Source organism: Ambystoma mexicanum, chromosome 10, assembly GCF_040938575.1.
Source record: "Ambystoma mexicanum isolate Mex_15411 chromosome 10, UKY_AmexF1_1, whole genome shotgun sequence".
NCBI lineage: Eukaryota > Metazoa > Chordata > Amphibia > Caudata > Ambystomatidae > Ambystoma > Ambystoma mexicanum.
In genome coordinates, this window is record NC_090932.1 from 1,170,830,003 (window position 1) to 1,170,846,608 (window position 16,606).

At 44.6% G+C, this 16,606-nt stretch overlaps 1 protein-coding gene and 1 long non-coding RNA gene across 4 annotated transcripts in view; one reads left to right on the forward strand and one right to left on the reverse strand.

The window, feature by feature from the left end:
* LOC138492131 (uro-adherence factor A-like) overlaps positions 1-16,606 on the reverse strand; it is a 1,977,591-nt gene that overhangs the window by 972,316 nt on the left and 988,669 nt on the right. The window lies entirely within an intron of this gene.
* The window catches only part of LOC138493297 (uncharacterized), a 29,353-nt gene continuing 17,831 nt past the window's right edge, over positions 5,085-16,606 (forward strand). Inside the window, exon 1 of the long non-coding RNA XR_011276360.1 lies at positions 5,085-5,133. This is a non-coding gene — a long non-coding RNA (uncharacterized lncRNA). The remainder of the gene's footprint in view (positions 5,134-16,606) is intronic.

Here is a 16,606-nt window from a genome sequence, read left to right on the forward strand (position 1 = left end):
CCAAACTAGCTTGCCCAAGACACCATCCCATCCCCTGTCCTACCCCCTTCCTCCCTACCACACCTCCCTTCCCATCCTCCTCCATTCTCCTTTCCAGGCTCAAGGACACCTACGCAACCAGTAAGGAAAACCATCCCACCTCGACCATCACTGATGATCCACATGTATACCCCAACCCCTCAAGCAATGGTAAAACACACCCTATCCTAGGACATGAAAGAACATCCCATTTAAGAACTCGCACTAGACCACCATACCACAACCCTACCACCAAGACGCAGCCTCCTAGATCACCCAAACCCACGACCCACACAACCAACGACAAGCACACCCAGCCTAGAGCAACTAAAACCACTCCACTAGGTGGCCCACCAACCATAAACACACCCTCTAAGGAGCCCAACCCCCCCATTAGTCTCAAAAATGCACTCATTAACGCCCGCTCCCTTGGAGCCCACGCCATTGATATTCATGACCTCATCATCGAACTTGACCTTGACATGTTAGTAATTACAGAAACCTGGCTACACCAAGCTTCAGGCCCTCTGCTAGCACTGGCTATTCCACCGGATTACACCATTCTCAGATCTGACAGAACCACCACTCCAGGAGGCGGTGTGGCTATCATTGCAAAAAACACTATCAAACTTAGATCAAGTTCCATTGAAATGATCTCAGGGTACGAACTACTACTCGCCAAACTCTCATTGAATGAAAACACCACAATTAACATAGTTGTCATCTATAGAGCCCCTAGCACAAACAGCCACCCAGAAACAGACATCCCACTAATACTGGCGCCCTTCCTCAAACCTAAAACGAAATGTATCATCATTGGTGACTTGAATCTAGGTTTTAATGACAACCAAGACTCCAAAGCAACCGCCCTCATCCTGGCACTAAATGACATGAACTTCTGCCAACACGTCAATGCCCCCACCCATACCAAGGGCAGAACTCTCGACTGGATCCTCACCCTCAACACCAACATCACCTTAGGCCCGATTACCGCACTGAATTGGACAGACCACTTCTGCATAGAATTTACAATCACTAGTGACGAACCCAGCATACCCAAGAACATACCTATGGACATCATCGAAAGTAGAAATTCTAAAAAGCTCACAGCTGAGAACTTCGATCCCACTTTGAATAAATTGCTAGATACCCAATCTATCCTCAGTAATGACCCAACTACTATCGCTGAGTACTACCACACATGCCTTTCCACAGCGATTAACACCATAGCACCGGTAACCTCCAAACTAAGGCGCCTCAATAAAAAATCCAACTTCTGGTTCAACGAGGAACTAATCGCCCTTAGAAGGAAAAAACGCTCTCTTGAGCATGCCCATAATAAACATCCCTCCCCAGACTCAGCTAAAGCATTCAAAGACGCAAATACCCTCTACAAATCAGCTATCATCTCACATAAAGCTAACGCCTACAATGCTCGCATTAGCAATGCAGCATCTGATTCCAAAGAGCTCTTCTCTATCCTTAGAGAACTTGAAAACCCACTTCCGACCGACACTCCCATTAACACAAGCAAAGAATGGTGTACCACTATACAAGATGCTCTTGCCTCCAAAATCACTATGTTACAAAACAAAATCAACTCCAAAAAATTACTCCTAGCTACAAAACCCCCCCCCTCCTCTAATCCCTGTACCCTTTCCAGTGACAACTCCAACCCCCCCTTCCAATTCACACCAGTCACCCACAATCTCGTACTCGAGACTATCTCCAAACTAAAAGCATCCAACTGCAAAGGAGATACTGTCCCAGCCAAACTAGTCAAAGCCTGTGCACCCACCCTGACCCCCCTCATCACTAAATTTGTCAATGCCTCATTCAACTCCAATACAGTTCCGACTTGCATTAAAGAAGCCTGGGTTACACCACTTCTAAAAAAACCAAATCTAGACCCCACCATTCCAACCAACTATCGCCCCATAACCACGGTCCCATTCTTACTCAAAATCATCGACAAACTAGCCTACCACCAAATTCAAGCCCATTTAGAATCTAACCAGCTCCTCGGTACCAGACAATCAGGCTTCAGGCCTAACCATAGTACTGAAACAGCTCTCTTGGACCTCAAAATCCAGATGGATGCCATTAGAGATTCAGGGAAACTCTGCATTCTCCTGCTGTTGGACCTCTCAGCTGCGTTCGACTTGGTGGACCATGACAAACTCTGTAATTCACTTGCCCGTGAATTTAATTTCTCTGGGGCAGCCACTGCTTGGGTGAAATCATTCTTAACTGACCGCACCTCCAGAGTGTCCATAGGCAAAGAAGCAGCCAACCCCATCCCAGTCCCCATAGGAGTGCCCCAAGGCTCTTGCCTTTCCCCCACGCTGTATAACGCATATACCAAGCTCCTGTTCTCAGCACTCGACGATATGGGTGTCATATACACAAATTTTGCGGATGACACTCAGATCCTAATACCCCTTACAGGCAACTATGACCAGGACACTTCAACCATCAATAAAATTTACGCCATCATACAAAACTGGATGGCATTAAACAGCCTATGTCTTAACGATGAGAAGACGGAAGTCCTCATCGTAGGAGCTCCAGCCAAATTAGCAACCCTTCAGCCAGAATATTCAACCATCAACATCGACGGCACCAATATTCCAGTATCAAAACAAGTAAAAACACTGGGCGTGTACCTCGATGCTAGCCTGACCATGACTAAACAGATCAATGTACTTTCCTCCTCCACGGCCTACACTTCCAAATTAATTGCACTCAGCCGCCAATTTCTGACTCCAGTTAACTGCCTCACCCTGGCCAGAGCACTGGTCCTATCGAAATTGGACTACTGTAATGTATTACTACTGGGCACTTCCAACACCAACCTAGCCAAAATGCAACTTCTGCAAAACAAAGTCCTGAGGGCAGCGCTAGGTATAAAAAAATCAGACCATATATCCAAGACCAGGAAAGATGCCCACTGGCTCCCCATCAAAGCCCGCATCATTTTCAAAACATTATGCATCACCCACAAATGCATCACTAAAAAAGGACCCATCTACCTCAACAACACTCTGCATCCTAAAACTAATATAAGACTACTGAGATCCAATGACAAACTCCTCCTGGACCCCCCCCGATTCAAAACCGCAAGAGCAGGGGGCAGCAGCTTCACCACTCTAGCCCCCAAACACTGGAACACCCTACCCACCACCATCAAAAAAGCATCCTCCTTCACGATCTTTAAGAAACAGCTAAAAACCTGGCTATTCAACCAATATTAGCACCCAAAGATAGGTCCCCTCCCACCGGATACTGCTGTGAATACTTAGGCCACTGTATATTTTTATGAATATGTTTGTAACCTATATCATGTAAAGCAACTAATGTAATGTATGAATATGACTAATTCCTAAGGCATCTTATTTCCTCGCCGTGACACCTGAGGGTTTGGGCGTGTAACAAATAAATAAATAAATAAATAAAATAAATAAACATAGCTGAGCACACACCGCTAGCTTAAGTGTCTCCTCAGGCCTAACGCAGCCAGAAATCAGTCTGGGTGTCCACCCTCCAGAATTGAACACATACAACTGACTGCCCCACCACCACACCTAGCGCTAAGAAGCAGCTTTCATGCAACTGCCACACCGGCTGGACACATATCCGGTGCACCCACGCACCTTATGACTCTCTCTCTCTACTGACTTGAACTGCGGTTCCCAAGGGCGTTCAACCTACCAGCACTTTGAGATCATACCAATGATACATAAGGCGCTATATAAATGCCAAGTAACATAACATAATATAACATGTACCATATATGTTTAAGCTTGTGTGGACGTGTCTGTGTGTGTGTAAATGTGTGCAGGAGGTGAATGTTCACTTAATGAATTAACTTTGCGTTGTGATTCAGAGTCAGCGGTAAGGAAGGTTATTAAGGACAGATTGCTTGATGCGCTCTGTGATTTGGGAACAGTGCTTTTAGTCAGGTTTCTGGTCAGCCAGCTATTAAGGGGAATGTAAGTAACGCATACATACCGACATTCTGCATCACTTTGGAGGGATATTGTCTCACAGAAATCAGGAGATGCGAATTGCATTGGGGTTACCATAATTTTAGAAGGGAGAAACAAAACACTAGAAATATTTTTAGAAGGAAGAAACATAAACACTATTACCTCCAGACGAAGGGGTTTGCAATGGCGGTGAAATTTGCCCCGTCCCTGGCCAATTTGTTTATGGCTCATTACGAGGACAAGAAAGTTGGACAAACTACAACCGTACTTGTTACAATCTCCGGATCAGAATTCAAGACTATTATACTTGTACTTTCGACTTAACCTTTTTCTGACCAGAGATCATACAAGCACTTGGTCCCCTAAAGAAACTGTTGACCTGACTTGTCGTTTTTGTAAGCATCCAACAGAGACTTTAAAACATTTTACTTTGTACTGCCCAAAGTTTCGCTCCTTACGAACAAAATTGTTCGGAACTCTCTTTGAGACTCGCGGTACCTACACGGCTAATGACTGGTGGAAAGTTATGTGTGAAGGCTCTGATCAAAAAATTATGTTTGGCTTAGTAATGTTTTTGAAGGACCTGAAACTCCAGCTGAATGAATCGAACTCGGCACCAATGAAGAAACTTGGAGATAGACTAACGACAAACGGTGTGGTTTCGTATGGAGCGAAGTAAATGGAAATGGCTTTCTTAATTTTTGCTTTCTTTTTAAAAGTTTCTTTCTGTAAACCATATAAAAACAAAAAAATTTAAAAAAAAAGAATATTATTATTTGTGTTATTACGGCTTATCAATGTGTATAAACAGACTTTTTCTATGTTAAATGTGCGCGTAATTGAGTGGAATGGATGGTGCATCTGCAATGCTTGCTTTTAGCTCAAAATGTCCCAAGTCATATTATTCTTTGAACAGGCGTAACTCCGGGAAGATGCAACATTCATCTAATGTTTTACCTTTGGGAACTACGAGTCCCTATGTGCACAGCACAGGGCCCGCGCAGGGAGCGTCATCACATTACAACACTGACATCACACGCTATAAAAAAAGAAGTTACATGGCGGCCGCGAGCGATATGCACGTGTACCACCAGGGTGATTCCTCCCAGGACACCCATGTGAACAGGTAAGTGCTGGAGAGGGAATGGGTCATCTCGGCATCCAGCACTAAACAAGATTCTTAATTTGATACAAGTGACAAATATATATTTTTGTAATCGGAGGCTTTTCTCTGACTGTTATAGGATTGGTCCCAAAATATAGCAAACGGGTTACGTAAGCCTTTTTTTGGACGTTTCCGTTTGGCACTCAGGCCTTAAGGTAAGGGATCTGAGTCATGATGGGAGACATATCCCATCTGGTTGACTACAGATCGAGTTAGCCTTTGGTCATAGTTATATTTATCCATAATTATATTTGTTCAATAGATTGTGACAACGGATATGCAACGCTTAAAAATGGAGGGGGAGGAAAATAAATGATATTGAAAATTCTGATCTATATTTTGAAATCCATGCCAAATCGACTCCAATTTGGCAGATGTTGGGCCATATTGGGCAAGGGAAGGCAACAAGCCTGACGTTATTGACTTCTATATGTTTGGGACACACTAAACTTTAGCATTGACTTTGAACTCTTCAATAAATCTTACGTGTGCATTTTCTTAAATAGACAGCAGGTCTGAATATGCAAGAACTTTAGGTGAGCGTTTTATTCTTGGTCTACCAATCACTGGCAACAGACAACATTGATTGTTAGCAGCGGCGTTGGCCACACACATCACCCAACATTCAACTAATATCACTCCAGGTTATATACTTGAATGAATTTAATTCGCACTCATTGAGATGGTGGTGTGGGTACCAAGCATGAATATCCCAAAGGAAGTTGTCATTGAGAAAGGCATGCAGGTGCATAGTCCACTCCACTCTTTCAACTAACATTCTTCATTGTAGAATTATCATCAGAATCTATCAGCACAATATTATGCACCATGTTACTGACCCATTAATTGGTTATTTAAGATTTTGTGTGATATTTCGTAACACTAAGCATTTTTAATTTTCCACGTTATTTTCCTTTTACTCTGGACTCCCAAATGTGGTATGCATTATTGATTTTACACCAATTGTTGCATACATTGAAATGTATCAAAGATATCCATTACTTTATGACGAATAACGATAAGGAAATTGCTCTAATTTATATTCACATGTGATATACAGTCTTGAAAAAGACAGAAAGTCAAAACATGTGCTGCTGTTATGATTCTTTTTGGTTGCGACCACATCCAATTTAGAGGATAATTACATTTTAAAAATGTCATATTGTCGAATTTTGTATCCATTTAATCAACGACATTGCACTAGAGTGATTGTTACTGGAGTTCTTATCTTGTGGCTAAGCGTGAACACATATATGAGAAACGAAAACAGTAGCAATATTTTCATATAAATAATGGGGAGGGTTGGCATGTATGATAACGTATCTCTGAACCGGGTTTAGGTTGCAAGTTTCTAGTGCAAACAACGTTAGCTATGAAAAGCTGATCATTGTGTTCATGGAGTGCAGGCAAATCCTCTTTTACTTGAAAAATGCATGCATTTGAAGTGTAGGCTCTCTGATCCAGTGGTAAATATAGGTTAGGTGTGGCTATAGGGTGCATTGCTAGTTATATCAATTTAAATGGGCAGTTTGCTGACAACAGAATACAGCGTAGCTTCACCTGCTTCTAAATTCTGCAATTATGTGAGACAGGGCAATTCCATATTTATATGAATGGAGTTTGTATATAGCATGAACACCTATAGGATTCTTGGCACAATGCTGCCTAAGACAGAGCAGTAAAGTTTGCAAATGAGCTACCCAGAACAAATAAACTATGCACAGCTTCTAATGAGCCTTGTTCTGCATCTGCAAAGGTTCCTTCAAACTCAGAATGACTCAGGATCCACCAGAAGCCCAAAGCCAAGTGCAACTCTGGGTATGACTCAAACCTTGTCACCCTTAAACTGCAAGTGCTGAGAGGAAATGGAGGGCATCATGTACACCCTCTCACAAACTGGCCTGCCGCCTACTCCAAAAGCAGTACCGACTTTCTGTCCACACTAAGAAGAGAGCACACATCCAAACCCGCATTTCTGCGGCATCTAACAACTCGGCCGAACTCTTTAAAATCTACAAGGAGCTGGCCAATCCTGCTGCAGTCTCTACCTCTCCTATTCCCTCCCAGGCCCTCTGTACGACCATGGCTTCCCGTTTCATCTCTAAAACCTAGGACATCCTATCCACCCTCTCTTCCTCTACTCCTTCTTCCTCTACTTCTGGCCTTCTTGTGGCTGCCTCTCCACCTCCCTTCTCTTTCTTTCCTTTGTTCACCCCTGACGAGATTTCTAGACAAGTACGATCTATGGAAGTCTCGTCAAAATAAGTTCTTCCCTGTTCATCCAAAACCATCAAGGACCACATTGACACCCTCGCTCCAGCCTTGGCCGACTTCTGCAACCACTCTTTTGTCATCTAAACCTTTCCCTCCCCCTGAAGCACTTCTTTCCTTGTGCCCCCTCTTCTTAAGAAACCCTCAGTTGATCCCTCCTGCCCGGCTAACTATCGCCCGATCTCCATTACTCCTTTTCTTGGCAAACGCCTGGAAAAACTGGCCACCTCCCAGCTTAACCTTCACACTGAATCTGTTGGTTGTCTCCATAACCATCAGTCTGGCTTCAGAGCGGCCAGAAGCACGAAAACTGCTCTCCTGAACATCCGTGAAGACCTGCTCTTAAACCTCAACACTAACCATCCTTCTGTCGTTATCCTCCTCAATCTCTCTTCTGCTTTTGATACTGTCAACCATGCCATCCTGCTCAACCGACTTCATGATAACCTGGGTATCACTGATCAGGCCCTGGCCTAGCTGACCTCCTTTCTCTCTGACCAACCCTCCCAGGTCCAATTTGGGTCCTTCATCTTTTCTATCCCTCTCTCTAACTGTGGTGTTCCCCAGGGGTCTAATCTTTCTCCTTGGCTGTCCAACCAATACATGGCACCTATCGCCCGCCCCATAGCTTCTCTCTGCTCCAACTTCCAGTGCTATGCAGATGATACCCAGCTCTTGTTCAGGCTCCCCTCAGCAGCCTCTTCTCCCTCTCTCATCCCGGATTGTCTGTCCGCAATCCAGGAGTGGTGTGCCGCCAATGATCTCTGCCTTAATTGACAGTAAGACAGAGATCCTCCTCATCGCATCACCATCTCCCTCCTTTCCTCTCACTATCTGGCCGCCCACCCTGGACCCTCTTCCTGCTCCTACCTGTGAGGCGAAGGACCCCGGTGTCATCTTTGACTCCACACTCTCCTTCTCTCCTCACATTTCTGACGTCTCTAAGAAGTCAAACTACCACTCTAGACTGGACTACTGCAACAGCCTCTTTCTAAATCGACCCGCTTCTACTCTGTCCTTAACAACTCATCCAGAAAAGGACTGCAAGACTTGTCCTTGGCCTCAAGTCCAGGGATCATATCTCTCCAGCACTGAAATCTCTTAATTCGCTCCCAGTGGCGGCAAAGATCAAGTTCAAGACCCTCTGCATTGTCCAAAAGGCTTTCTGGGGCCAGGGACCGCAATACCTCATACTCTCTCTACCGAGATATCTTCCTATTCGGGCCCTCCGCTCCTCCACCTCCAACTCAGTGAGGGTCAGCCGCTTCTCCAAGCAACAAGTTGAGGTCAGATCTTTTTGTCGGCTGGAGCCTCCCTCTGTAACAGCCTCCCTGCCTCTCTGTAACTTGAGCAGAACCATCTACGGTTCCGGAAGCACCTCAAGACCTTCCTCTTTGTTTCTGCCTTCTCTCTTCCTCTCCCCTGCTGATCTCCTGTCTGACCCATGGACTGGGCTCCTGGCCACCCTCAGAGTTAGGGCCCAGATCCCTGCCCGTTCTGCTGCAAAACCGCACTGCCTCTTGGCACCCCCTACACTTGAGGTCTGTATCTGTAATGCTACAGTCCCCTCTTCTGCACTTATTAGACACTCGTTGTCTGCACTTCTGAGCACCGGCACTTGCCACCCGTTGGCTGCACTCCTTTTTGTTTCCATTTTCCTTGTCCTGCACTTCTCCATCCTCCCACTCCCCCATCCCCGGGCACTTCTCCACTCCCCCTTGCACTTGCAACATCTGAATGTCACTAGGCCTAGTAAGATCGCTGTTTTTTGTCCTCCCTCTGTTTCCCCTCCCTTGCCTTGTCGCGCTTTAAATACTTGTGTATAGACGCATTATAAACAACATATGATATGATAGGTTATTTATAAGGCGCTTAATACCCAGAGGTTTCTAAGCGTGGACCCAAGGATCGAAATCTGTGTTGCTCTGTGTCATCTTGCTTCCAAGGCGAGCACGCTGCCCCTGACCTATCCTCCCAATATCATATGTCTCCCCAACGTTAGATGGGGAGTGGCAAAAAGCAAATCCAGTGCTTATCCCAGGAAAGCACATTGCAAAACACTATGTATCTCTTTTTGAATACCAATGCCTTGTATGCATGCCTCCGACAATGTGAGTGTAGGGTTGCATAGAATTGTCATATTCAAGCAAAGATCTTTCCCAAAGACATTTGCTTACCCACATTTCTTTTCAAACGTACCCTTACTTTCAGGGATGTAGACCTGCAGCAACAGAACGGGTTGTGGGATATCTGTTCTGACATTGCGTATGCTGCCTTAGGTTTTAGCATCATTTGAATATGTTGCAAAGACTAGATGGTTTTTTAAAAAAGTACATGGCAACTCTTTGCATACTAGAGGTACCAAACAATTATAAACAATGAGGAGGTAGTAGGGAGGAGGTTGAGTACATCGCAGTGCATCTTTGTGATCTTGGGCAAATAATGTCTTGAGCTCTTACCTTCCATGTGGCAGAAAGAAGAGGGCACTGGTAGGAGGAGGGGTAATAGGACTGTAGCTTTGTGATGTTCGGCATCAGCAAGAGGTATATTATGAATTCCAAAACACTATGTATCTCTTTTTGAATACCAATGCCTTGCATGCATGCCTCCGACAATGTGAGTGTAGGGTTGCAGAGAATTGTCATATTCAAGCAAAGATCTTTCCCAAAGACATTTGCTTACCCACATTTCTTTTCAAACGTACCCTTACTTTCAGGGACGTAGACCTGCACCAACAGAACGGGTTGTGGGATATCTGTTCTGACATTGTGTATGCTGCCTTAGGTTTTAGCATAATTTGAATATGTTGCAAAGACTAGATGGGTTTTTTGAAAGGTACATGGCAACTCTTTGCATACTAGAGGTACCAAACAATTCTAAACAATGAGGAGGTAGTAGGGAGGAGGTTTAGTACATTGCAGTGCATCTTTGCGTGGGTAAGTATGAGATGTAAACAGTTGACCATCTTGATGCTTTGTTGATATGTTACGCTCTGTAATGCAAGTTTTCTTCACAAATTGGTCAGTGTAAGACATGGTAATATTTGTTAGGTTAGGCCACTCCCACACTTCGGTAGGCCCCACTGTTGAAACAAATGCTTAAAGGATAGTTCCGGGATTTTTTTTTTATTGTCCCTACGGTTCGGCCATGTGTTTTTAAGCATAACTCGGTAGATCATAGAAAACTTTCCTATGGACCTTACCCGACTTTTCGTCCATTAACGCACTCGAAATCAGCCGCCATTTTCTGATAATCCTATCATTTCCCCCCATCGCCCTGGCTCACCTGCTTTTGCGGCACTAAATCAAATCCCCCGCCCCTGAGCCTGACATCAGCAGACGCGTACCGCCCATTTCCCAACACAAAAGCACGTTTCGTGTCAACAATCGCTGCGCCTCAGCTAATGAAGTGTCGCCATGGAAATGGCAGGACGCCTCTTTCCTCAATAAGTATAAACAGACCGTTTCACAACACACAGCAGCAGATTTTCGATTCCATTACTCTCTCTGTGTTACTTTGAGTATTCTGTGACTCGTTTCTGTGCTCTGGTCAGCTACCTTCGCCGCTTCTAGGCCTTGTGAACACCTGTACCATCTCTGTAAATTATTTTACTTTCTTTACCACACAATGGCTACAATAATGCCGTATATGTACGAGCCCGAGTACACCGAGGAGGAACTACTGGAAAGGCAAGCACGCGAAAACGATGGGGATTCGGACGGCAGTTGGGAGGACCAGTCAACGGATGAAGAGCCTGGACCATGTCGCATGGACGGCGTCTCCACCTGGTGCACGTGCAATCGGTGCGAGCTAATGCCAACTGGGGAGGAGAACTGCTGCTGCCGTGAAAATTCCGGGTGCTTGGCCTACATTTCGGAAGGCGAGCCAAGTCCGCAATGCATCACCGAGCTGCCAGAGTTCAGGGAAGCCTGCCTCTCACGGACCGTGTTGAGGATGATGATGGTGCTTATGCACGAACTTTGCGGCACTGTTCGTCCGCGTAATCCGAGTAACGAGTAAGTATACTCTGGTTTTGATGTCAGTGATGCCACTACTATGTCATGGTCGTCTCCCACATATAAAATGACATCTACATATCATTCGAATGCATGTAAATTGGTTCCATATTGTGCATTTTCTAGATAGAATTTTTTTCAAAGCAGAATGACATTTTTTACCTGAATCGACAGTGATAAGAAAGTTTTGTCATTTTAATACAGTTTGCATCTTTCGTTTTCACAGGTGGTACAGGCTGGTGGCCTATCGTTGCTTCACTTGGTGGCTTCACGGAGGCTCGGACACCGCGTTCGGAGAGTAATACCTTCCTGTGCGGTACTTGCCATTAGACAACATTTCCCCAGCGACAGTGGACAATACCGCGGATTTTCCCTGGATGTGCTGCAACCGGAACTTTACAATGTGTAATGTTTATAATTTATGTTCAATTGAAATTAAGATCTAAAATAAAACCCAACATATATTTTAACAATGGTTGTTTTGATTTTTTAAATGAATCTAGTGTGTCTCCACTTTGTTCAAGCGTTGGCAATAAAAGGAAGGCCGTTGGATTTTATTGATACAAAACATGGTTATAGGTAAATAATCAATATGGTTGATCATAATAAATCATCCTTTTGGGCACCGGGTACAGAGATGACCCCCTCTGGCCCGTGTCGCCTTGCCACCACAGGCCAGCCTGCTGCTGACTAACTGCCTAGGCATCCAGGGTCTCCAGGGTGAACTGCACCCATATATTCTCCTGGGAGGGTGAGGTATTTATAAACTCACCCCCCTACCTTCCATGTACTAGATCCTGCAGCCTGCCTCTTACATGCAGTTAGATGGCCTCTCCTTGGTGAGGCCCTGCGGCAAACGAGTCTTGTCTGCACGACCACCGCCCCAATCCACCCCCCCGCCCTATCAAAGGCAGTTCGCACCGGGGTACTTGTGCTGGCAAGTGGAGCTGTCAGGGAGCGATAAAGGCCAAGAGGTGCCAAATAGCATGTACACTTCAAAGTGGTCTATAGAGCATGGGTTGTTGTTCCCATGTCTACCTCCAGACCCCGTGTCTCCTGCCAAGCATCCCCCCTCACGCTGGACGGCCCCCTGCAATCCACATAAGTGTGTCTCCATTCACGAGTCTTCCTGTGTCTTGTCTGCACGACCACCGCCCCAATCCACCCCCCGCCCTATCAAAGGCAGTTCGCACCGGGGTACTTGTGCTGGCAAGTGGAGCTGTCAGGGAGCGATAAAGGCCAAGAGGTGCCAAATAGCATGTACACTTCAAAGTGGTCTATAGAGCATGGGTTGTTGTTCCCATGTCTACCTCCAGACCCCGTGTCTCCTGCCAAGCATCCCCCCTCACGCTGGACGGCCCCCTGCAAACCGCATAATGCCAAGACATATACACGTCATTCATTCACAAACACACCCCTGTTTCGAATTCTTTATAACCCACTTCATATTTCTAATGAGCACTTCTTTGGGCTTTGCTAGTCAACCCGTGAAGGTGCTGGTTATCTGCTCTTCGTCTCTGTGAACTTCCGTAACCACTTCGAGGAAACTCGTCAGTTTGCAACCTGTGAACTGCTCCCTGTTCTACGACAAGAAACTACTCTGATCCCTGCATTTAACTGTTTGTTCTTCAAGGTAAGGCCATGTACCATAATCATTTTGCGTCCAATTTCTTTTCGTTCAAGACAGTACATGCAAGGAACTAGTCACATGTTCTGAGTTTACATTGGTATTCATAGAGAATTGTTGATCTTTACTTTTCAGAACTTTCCACAATGCCTGCCTGTTCCATTGGCGGTTGCCCTTCGAAGACCCATAATAAATCTGAAGGTACTATAATGCATGTTTTCCCTAAGACAATAGATCAGATAAGAGAATGGGTCCGATATTGCGGATATCCACCGTCTGAGCTTGAAAGCAGAGTCCTAGAAGTCTTTGCGGACAAGAGGGGTGATCGATACCGCATCTGCAGCAGGCACTTTACCTCTGAAATGTACTCCACATCATTGCTAATAAAGAAGAACACACCGCGAGCGAGGCGAAAATTGCTCTCAACCGCTATTCCCACTCTATTCGTCCACATCCCTCCACTGGTGAGTCAAGTTTACGTATTTATCTCTCGGCCTTGCGGTAGTGTGTAGCATTAGCTAACAATAATTTCCCCATTTATGTATCCACTCAATATGAAGGCGGAAGATTCTCCATCCGTGTCGTTATTGCAGTCATCAGCCACTTCAAGCGCCTATCGGGTAATCTTACTTGGCTATTCTGCCACTGACTTGTTTTAGGCATGTAAATCAATAGTTTTAATTTATCGTGTAATTATTTTACCTAATGGTACACCCTTGTACTCGTCCTCTAGTCTTTGTTTTCAGTTATAATTATTGTTATCCAAAATAATGCAAGTACTGTCTTTCAGGGAGATGCTGAGGAGTCCAACGTATTGACGACTACCGTTGATGTCACTCAGATGCTCGAGGTACGTTTCCGGACAGTTCCATCGATGGAGATCATCAGATCTTGCATTCTTGTAGCGTGATTGTTACACACAATGTTTATTTCGTTTTTAGCCATTGATATGTCCTTCTGTCGTCGCCCTCCTATGTGTCTTCTTTTTTCAATATTGTGTTCATTACTAATGAAAGTCCTATGTTTCAGGGAGTCGATGGAGCATTAGTCCAAGAAGAAGGGGGAGCATGCAGTTACGGGTCGGCGCAACAGCTTGCAGAAGTGTGCACCGCAGTTACATCGTCCCTTGATGTTCTTATGCATTTCGAGGTATGGATACTGACAGTTCGATCAAGCGAAATCATATGACGTGATTACATCCGCTATACTTCCTTCTTTATTAACTCAAGTACTATGTTTCAGGGAGATGACGGAGCTTCTTCTACAAGAACATCACCCCTAGTAGTTGATGCAGATCTCTGGGTGGTGACACTTCCAACAATCGAGCAAATCGAATCATATTTACATATCCATTATTTATTTTAGACAACTGATCATTTGTGCAGGTCTATTTAGATGAGCCGTTGACGCCTGCACAAAGTTTATGTTCTTTTTAACAAAATAGAAAACCATACTAATGCAATTACTGTGTTTCAGGGAGTTACTGAAGCATCATCTTCAATAATATCATCAATGGAAGTCTATGAGGAGCCCGAGGTATGGATCTTGACAGTTCCTTCTAACTAGATCAACAATGCGTGAATAATTGTCGTTTGAATGTTCTACACAAAGCGTTCATTCGTGTTTTGCTATTGAGATGTACGTGTGTATTGGTCCCCAAGTACATTTTGTGTTTTCGATATTATTATACATACTAATGAAAGTTCTATGTTTCAGGGAGTCGATGGAGCGTCAGTGCGTGATGGATGTGCTTATCATGAAAATATAGTCGTTGCAGCGCAAGAGGAAGTGGAGACATGCACACACGAGTCGGAGCAACAGCGTCCTGATGTTGAAGTTCGAGGCAAGAAAGTTTCAAAGAAAAGAATGCAAAAGAAGGTTAGTGTCCTGGTCACTATATTATGTTGTTTTTCACTGTTAATAGTTCAATACTGTAAGTTGTGTTTAAACTGAACATCCCTTTTCCAATCTGTCCTCTAGTTGCGAGTGGGTGTACGAACTAGATCTACACAGGCAGTGAAGCGAACGAGAGATGTTGCTTGTCAAACCTTTTGGCAGGGACTTGAGACTGGAGATGCATCGTGCCAATGGGAAGAATATGAAGTGATTGACAACGGAGCTAAACCACCACCAGCCATTGATAGTGAATGTCCTCCTGGTAGTTCGGATGCAGTCGGAGATCAATTCACAGAATCCACACCCGCAAAAACTAAGACCGCGAGAATGTTGAAGAAATTGTTTTATTCACCCATCGCCGGAGAAGGAACAGATGTTGCAATGGAAGAGAATGAAGTGGACGACAATGAAACACCATCAATATCACTGAACATAGCGGAAGACGATATCAGAGATTCTACCTTTCATGTGAGTGACATGTCCTCAACGTTACAGGCCGAACCAGCTGGGATGCAGAGTGACAGTATAAGGAAAGAGGCCAAATTCATTGTATTCGATAGTTGTTTGATTGATATTATTATTCGGATGAAATGTGGGCATTCGGTTGGTGGGGAAGTATGTGGGGAGCCATTGATTAATGTGACTCGTGCAATTCGAGGCACTAACCTTAAAATACATGCCACCTGTACAAAATATCATCCTTTCTCATGGTCTGCACAACCCATGCTGGGGCAACTGCCAGCAGGCAATCTACTTTGTGCAGCGGCTGCACTTTTTAGTGGTTCAAGTTTTAAAAAGTTAGAGTCTTTCTTTCAGTTTGTGGGAATCCATTTCATTGCGAAAACTCAGTTCTACAAATACCAAACCGATTATCTATTTCCAGCCATTAGCGAAGCTTGGAGAATGGAAAAAATGTCTATTGATAGTACATTCGCGGGCAAACGGTTCAGGCTAGCCGGTGATGGACAGTGCGACAGCCCAGGATTTTCAGCCAAGTACTGCACCTACCACTTTCAGGACATGGAAAGTAAGAAAATTGTGAGTTCGGTGGTCGTGCAGGTGTCACAAAGTACATCCTCAGTGGCCATGGAGAAAGTTGGCTTTGTAGCATCATTGCAAGAACTACAATCGCGGGGCATGGTGATCGACCTGATAGCCACGGACAGACACGTTTCAATTGCCAAGACAATGAGAGAAGAGTACAAAAATATAAATCACCAATTTGACGTTTGGCATCTTGCAAAAACAATCAATAAAAAAATGTCGGCTGCAGGTAAAAAAAAAGATATGCAAGGTATTTCACAGTGGTCCAAGTCAATCAGCAACCATCTTTGGTGGAGCTCAAAAACATGTGGACGGTCGTTGGAAATTCTACTGGAAAAATGGCGGTCAGTAATGCTACACTGTACCAACGTTCACCGTTGGAACACAAACCAACATTTCCACAATTGTGAACATGGCCATTTGTCCACAGAGGAGGCACGGAAGAAGAAGTGGTTGATTCCTTCATCACCCACTCACAAAGCCATTGAAAAGATTGTATTTGATAAAACTATAACAAGAGATTTGAGGGGACTCACGGAATTCTGCCACACAGGAGATTTGGAGGTGTTCCACAATATGT